Source organism: Panthera pardus, unplaced genomic scaffold (genome assembly GCF_024362965.1).
Source record: "Panthera pardus isolate Hobbes unplaced genomic scaffold, ASM2436296v1 HiC_scaffold_13, whole genome shotgun sequence".
NCBI classification, from domain to species: domain Eukaryota; kingdom Metazoa; phylum Chordata; class Mammalia; order Carnivora; family Felidae; genus Panthera; species Panthera pardus.
Genome location: NW_026526688.1, coordinates 22,010,378 through 22,018,373, shown reverse-complemented (window position 1 = coordinate 22,018,373; position 7,996 = coordinate 22,010,378).

Below are 7,996 nucleotides of genomic sequence, written 5' to 3'. Positions count from 1 at the left end.
GTTCTTTGATCATTTTTTGGGCTGTAGCTCACAAGCTCCTGTCATGAAAAATTCTAAGAATTACTATGCAGCTGACTGTGCAATGAACTTTTTTAATACATGGTTTTTTAGAGCATGGTCCTGAGCCACTCTTCTTAAGGTAATTCTGGAAACCACACTTAAAAAAGGTAAAAAAAAAATCTAAATTAGGAAATGTGATCACAAAATACTGACTCACGTACAGTATTCTCTGAATTCAAATGATCCCAAAGCACATCATAAAACAGTTAAATGAGTGTGGAAATTTATGTAGGAAGACAGATTGGTATCTCCTCACTATAAAAGGGAAAGTGACTCATTTCCCCCCAGGGTAAGCTAGCATCCTGCTACATTTTTCAAATGCTATAAAGTTAACTTACTTCCAGTCCCCAGTGTCTCCAAAAGCTGCAGTCATGGTAGCTGCTGCGGATGAGCAGAACGGAACAGTTGGACAAGACCAGGGGCTCGTAACTTGTCAGGTGATATCTAGAACTGGTCTGACTTAGATGCATTGAATTCCCACCCACCGCATCTTCTACTTCCGAGATCCAGTGCCCCTTCTTCTTTCTTGGAATCTTTTCAAACCCACCCTGTCTTCACCTTCTATACTAATTGTATATATCCTGCCATCTGTCACATTTTTCGCACGTTGTCAAAAGTCCCAAATCCCTTGTGTCATTGTTCTTCCTTACCCAAGTTGTAGTCATTATAAATTAATGAGAGACGCTCAAATCAGGCTAGTAGCTGCTTAACACATGAAAGTTCCATTTGTATCAAATCCTTCCATAGTCCCTGTGTAGAGTACATTTTAGCCAATCCCAGAATTTGCAATTTTTCTGCACAGTGAGGCTATACTACATGCATTTTTACCTTTTATCACTGTTATCTCTGGTTGTGCTGAGAAAAGGATATTTTCTTCACTTCCTGAGCCCCGATGACCTTGTTCATTTGATATTGGTGGCTAATGAATTCATAATGCTAATAATCTTAAAACAAATACATCTAAGAATCCTTAAGACGCCACGAGCTGACCTTCCAACATGGTTCAATATAGGGGATATATGCCCAGCCTCCGACAGCTCTGGCTGAAGATGATGCAAACATCATCACACAATTAAGAAATCCTGTGCCCTTGGGGCGCCTGGGTGGCTCCATTAGTTAAGCATCTGACTCTTGATTTCAGCTCAGGTCATGACCTCATGGTTTGTGGGTTTGAGCCCCACGTCGGGCTCAATGCGGGCAGTGCAGAGCCTGCTTGGGATTCTCTCTCCCTCTCTCTCTGCCCCACCCGTGCTCCCTCCCTCTCTCTCTCAAAATAAATAAAATAAACTTAAAAGAAAGAAATCCTGTGCCCAGTGACTTGGGATTTTTTTTTTTTTTTTTGGCAGATTCAGGTAAACTTTATAGCATTTCAATGATACCCCAAAAAGCCAAAATTCCTCTACAGGAAATGGGGATGCCAACAATCATCAATTAGCAACATATGGCAGGAAAGGACAGTCGAGTTTTTGCTCATGCACGGTAGAAGCAGAAGAGGGTTGACTGACACTAAGAAGATTATCCCTGAGTTTCAATACAGCAGGCAAATGAATATTGCTGATAAATGCACTATCAACCTTCTTCTTACAGCTCTGATAGTGACTTTAATCCTGACCTTGAAATGGCTTCTCCTATGCACACAAAGCCTTTTTGAAATGGCATTTTACGGAAAAAGAAAAAAGAGAAAAAGAAACAATAATTGATCTAGTGATGAACTTTTATTCGGGTGGCCACTGTGGACCAGGCAAATAAGTGCTTAATCCTTAGAACACTATGATGAGAACAACTATTAACTTCCACATACAGATGGGGAAACTGAGGTTTGGTGCAGAATCAGGTCTATCTGCTACCGGGGCCTGAACTCCCATGCCTGTCTGAGTTTGCACCCCCATAGTATGCATTTCTTCCGTCAGCATTTAACTGTCCAGGCATTTGACAATTACTGATAATTCTAAAAAGCAGTTCTAAAAATAGTGCAGGGCAAATGCCAGCAGGTAATTGATTGCATTTAGGCTCTAAGAAAAAGGAAAATTACAGCAAGTTCCAGCCTTGTCTATAGGAAAAGCAGGCCTTGTAAAAGACTATGTAATGACATTTACAGAGACCTTAAAACTTCTTTCACACAGATAGTAAAGATCTTTCTTGCTAGTTTTCTTTAGAGCCAAACATTCTAAACATCCTTGTGGGCTTTTTTATAAGGACACACTTATCTTAACTGGGTCGATTGTTCTGTTTTGTAGGAAATGGAACGCGTTAGCTAATAGAATGAAGGAATTAATTCATCCACTACTCTCTCTTTTTGATTAACAGAGATACTTACAATTTAATCTTAAGTATTAAGATTTCTAGAAAGAGGTGAAAAAAAGTCGAGTTTTTCTTCACTTCCTGAGCCCCGATGACCTTGTTCATTTGATATTGGTGGCTAATGAATTCATAATGCTAATAATCTTAAAACAAATACATCTAAGAATCCTTAAGACGCCATGAGCTGACCTTCCAACATGGTTCAATATAGGGGATATATGCCCAGCCTCCGACAGCTCTGGCTGAAGATGTACGAAACGACAACGAAACAACGAAAACGACAACGTACGAAAAATGAAAAACTCGACTTTTTCAAGTCCTATATGTGTCCCATATTTTTACTGAGACTCTCTTGCAAGGTCACCCTATTGTCAGATGCACTGGGTATTTTCAGTCCTCACTCTCTACAGCCTTCAACACTGTCGACATCTTCCTCCATTTGGAATAGCCCCTTTCTTTGGTACCAGGACATCACAGCTCCTTGTTTCCTATTTCTCTGCCTCGTTCACACCATTTCTCCCGGGGGCTACTGCTCTTTGGCTCATCCACCAAATGTTGGATTTCCTCAGGCCTCTTGTCTTCTCTGTGGACCCAGTCTGGGCCATCTCATCCATTCCTGTTGTTTTGGCTTCCATATTTATGCAGACAACCCTGAAATCTCTATCTTAAGCTCAGAATTCTATTCAGAAGTTCAGATCCATACAGCAAAATGTCTACCAGATCTCTTAGATATTCATGGGACATTTTATTCCACAGTTCCCAAAATTCAGTTATTAATTGTATGGGAATTAAATTATTAAATGTATGGGAAAACCATACATCATCAAAACAAAATTTTATGCTTGAAAACAGGCACTAAGGATATTTACAGAACAATAAACAGAAATTAGATCCATCCTGGAAAGCTAGCACATGTGGTCATACTATCAGACTGCAGTTAGAGAGATGTCTTTGTAAAACACATCCTTCACCGTGTCATGTCTCTGCCTACAAGGTGTCATTGGCTCCCCAGGGCCGTCAGGAAGGAAGCCAAACTTCTTAACAAGGCTCTTCATGGTCTAGTCCTGCTTGGCTCTCATGCTTTGTATCTCACCCTTATTACCTGTATGCACCACACTTCTACCACAGGTTTAATTCCCCCCAATTCACCTACTCTCTCTTGGTCCTGGGATGCTTGGGTGCTCATGAGTCTTCCCAGAAGCTTTGCCTACTCTCTGCTACCATGTTTCTATGTACATGTCTCCTAACCCTGAGAACTGGCTCACATGCCCCCAGGGGGCTGCCAACACACCTAATTCTTATCCCTACCCATGTGGTGCTGTAATTGCTTAGTTTCTTGTTTTATTGACCACGAGACCATGTTAGTGCCATAAGTTTCCTATCTATAAGGCACTTAAGAGCAAAAAAAAGTAATTGAGGGGGTAGAGGGAGGGCGACTTCTCTTGAAGCTGAATTTAAATAGTAAGCGTACCATTTTCACTTATATTTACCATTTACTGTTTACTGCATGTGGGGGGATTAATAAATACTACAAGGAGACAGAGGGTCTAAGATTTCTCATAAGCCAGAGGTTAGTACCACTAATGTGCTAAACCAGAGGTCTCAAAATATTTTTGATTGAAACCTCATGCACTTTTCATATTGGTGGATTTTATGATTTATAAACTATACATATGTTCTATTGTGCTAATGTATGATGTATGTTCTAAGAAACAGAAATAAAGAATTTTTTTCTGAAAAGGTAAATAGAGGTTCTAAGTTTTTCTGTACCTCAGTTGATCATTATCTGTTTATTCTGTTTTGAAGAATATTTTCTTTTTTGTTTTATTTTTTTAATGTTTATTTCTGAGACAGAGAGAGACAGAGCATGAGTGGGGGAGGGGCAGAGAGAGAGGGAGACACAGATTCTGAATCAGGTCCAGGCTCCGAGCTATCAGCACAGAGCCCCATGCGGGGCTCGAACTCACAGACCGTGAGATCATGACCTGAGCCGAAGTCAGACGCTCAACTGACTGAGCCACCCAGGCGCCCCGAAGATCATTTTCAAGGATGGCTTTTGAAGACAAACTGTAATGAGTTAGTTGCTGTAACACCAGAGCCAGGCCTAGTACAGAACCTGGCACATAATAAGTCCTCAGTTATTGAGTGAAAGAAAGTTTGGACCAGGGAATTGAGTTTACTATAGGGTGATATCTAATTCCCAAATAGTCACAATTATTAATGCTATTGGGAGGGGCAGTAAGAAGAAATTCATTTCTATAAGTGAGATTAACCAATATATTTGTGAATAATCTTCCATTTTATATATTTTCCTTAAGATTTATGTCTTAAGTGAGTGAGTTTTTGAAGGCATTTCATGCCATTAATTCATCATCACTGATGTCAGAAAAAAAAAAAAACCATTGTTCAGGTCAGACAATGGGAAAGGAAGGTCTCAAAGGCATACTGAGAAAGATAAACAAGGTTTATAGTCTGCCCAAAATTAGCCAGGATAAAGAAGATGTGATATATCTATATCTATATATCTATATCTATATCTATCTATATCATCTAACTATGGTGGAATATTACTTAGCCATAAAAAAAGAATGAAATCTTGCCATTTGCGACAACATGGATAGAGCTAGAATGTACTATGCTAAGCAAAATAAGTCAATCAGTGAAGGAAAAATATATGATTTCACTCAAAGGTGGAATTTAAGAAACAAAACAGATGAACATATAGGAGGAGGGGAGAAAAGAAGAAAGGGAAACAAACCACAAGAGACTCTTAACCAGAGACACAAACTGAGGATTGATGGAGGGACATGGGTGGGATACGGACTGGATGGGTGATGGGTACTAAGGAGGGCACTTGTGATGAGCACTGGGTATTGTACAAAAGTGGTGAATCACTGAATTCTACTTGTGAAATCAATATGGCACCGTGTATTAACTAACTAAAATTTCAATAATCATTTTAAAAAGCCAGGAAAATTTTTTTTCTTAGTATCCACGTCACTTCCAAATAATAACATTAAATTGTACAAGATATGCAAACAACATAGTGTCCTCGAGAGAAAAGGACCAGACCTGATGGAGTCTGGTTGCATTCGGTGTGTGATAGATTGTGTGTGCTAGAGAGGAAAGTATCATAGGTCACTGGCCAACACAAGCCCCATAACTTGAATTCTGATGCTTTGATTCAGGAGCATTTGACTGGTTTTTTTTTTTTTTTTTTTTTTTTCAGGGTACTAGAAATCAAAGTCACACATTCTTAATCTTTTCTGAAACTTTGAGACAAGAGGCTGGCATGACCTAGAGGCTGGAATATCTAATGAGTTTGAGTTTCTCTCCCTGGATTTTATAAGAACCTTTCACCTTCAGATTTATTCTACTAATTTTTACAAGATTTCCACATACGATAAGATTTAAGCGTACAGATTCAATAATTTCCAGTCAATGTACAGAGTACTGCAACCATCACCACAATCCAATTATAAAACACTTCCATCACCACAGAAAGGAACTTCGTGCCTGTGTGCGGGTATTTCTTATTCCCACTGCAACTCCCAGGCAACCAGTAATTTACTTTCTGTCACCATAAATTTACCTTTTCTTTGAAATGAAGTTATACAACGGGTAATCTTCTGTGTCTGGCTTCTTCCACTTAACGTGTATTTGAAGTCCATCCATGCTATGGTTTACATCACTGCTTCACGCCCTTTGATTGTTCTGTACCACAGCATTACAGGGCTGCACCATTTTTTGTCTATTCACTAGTTGATGGACTTTTGCACCGTTTTCCTTTCTCTGGCTAATATAAATAATGCCGCTAATGAACATTTACGTACAAGTCTTTGGGTAGATATATAACGTCATTTCTTTGGCTAGGTAAGTAGAAGTGATATTGCTGGGTCGGATGGTATATTTATGTTTCTTATTTCAAGAAAGTGTCAAACTGTTTTTACAAAGTGGCTGCACCACCACGCCACCTAACTTGAAGTTTCCTGAGTACCAGATAAATGCCACTGTGCTTTGAACAAGTCCAGAGTTCCCAACCCGAGTGGACTCTAAACTTCTGCCAGTGCTTACTAATTACCGTACCTCCATCATTCCATAATTTTCAATGACCCTATATATTGCCACAATGAGGATTTGATAAAATTAAATTCTGGTTCCTCGGAGCCACTAGAAAATCCAGATACAAATGGACCATTAAAAGCTACCATCTTTTTTTCATAAATCTGCTTGAAAAATGTCAGAAACATTCATATCACTATTAGGTTTGCCGTGAGTTACATCAAAATGGTAACGCAATGAAGACTAATGAGGAGTATGGGCATTGGGGAGATCCTTCGGTAAATCACCTATGTCAGGAGACAAAAGGGAGTCCTCAGATTGAGTCTTTAGAGGAGTGTGACATTTCTGTGGAAAACAATGTTTCGTGCGAGGTTGTTATTTAAGTAGCCCATGAAGGATAAAGGGAAAAAAGGAAACTAAACACTGTTCACAGATCAACACACCTCCCCTCCTTAAGTGAATTCTCCATTGTCACCCTCAAAGGAGCTGAGATATAACCATGACTTCTTAAGCAGAGTTCGTAATACCAGGACTGATGCATTCAACTTTTCACAAGGGGAAAAATAGAAATTTCACTTAGAAAAAAAAGAAAGAAAAAAAGAAAAATCTATATTTAATGGAAGAACAAGGCCCCCACCTAGTGGATAATTCAAGAATTTGGTTTTTTACAGTTTACGTTGGGGTTTACACAGTAAAATGGCATAAGAGACCTATAGAGAGACAAAACAGAAATGTCAATAATTAATTCCTATTTACATTTGAAGCCGAGAAAAACCTGGAAAGAATCCCACAATCTTTCAGGGAAACAGGGAAAGGGCACGGTCACCAATAACATGTTTAAAAGTAAATGTAGGCGATAGAAGGTAGAGAAGGCAAGCTTCAGAAGGATGGAGAACATTTAGCTAAATGATTAAAAATGTGCATGACTGAAAGCAACAGTGACTTTCCATTGTAAATCCTCAACACCACATGAATTGTCACAGAGCACAGGCCACCAGTGTCTGGATTATTTCCCTCATCAGTCCTGTGCACAGGCCAAGATTCTGTGCGGTCAGGAGACAAAAAGTAACTGTGCTTCTAAATTATGTCATTATCAAAGGCAATTATAGGATTCCCGAACCCTATACAATAGTTTCCAAATTGTATGACTTTTATTGAGCGTATTAAAATTCTAGACAATAACAGATTTCAGGTTTATAACTCTGCTATATAATGTATTTTTTAAAATCTCCTCACTAGTGTAGAGATTAAACAAAAATTGTGCTAATTTTTGAGGATTCACCTTGTTCTAGGCACTGGTAAAGACTTGATATAAATTATTTATATAATCCCAAAAACAATCTGAAGCTCCCCCTTTATACAGGTGAAGGACCTTCAAAACACACAGCATCAAGTGGCAGACTGGAATTTGAGCCAGCAAGTCAAACCCCAAAGGCCACGCTCCCAATCTCTGAATGAAAAGAGGAATAAAGTTAGTAAAATATAAAGTAAATGCATATTTCTCAATGTGGTCAAGGATATATGTACATCTTTTTCTTATAACATTTATTTGATAATTTTCAAGACATCATTA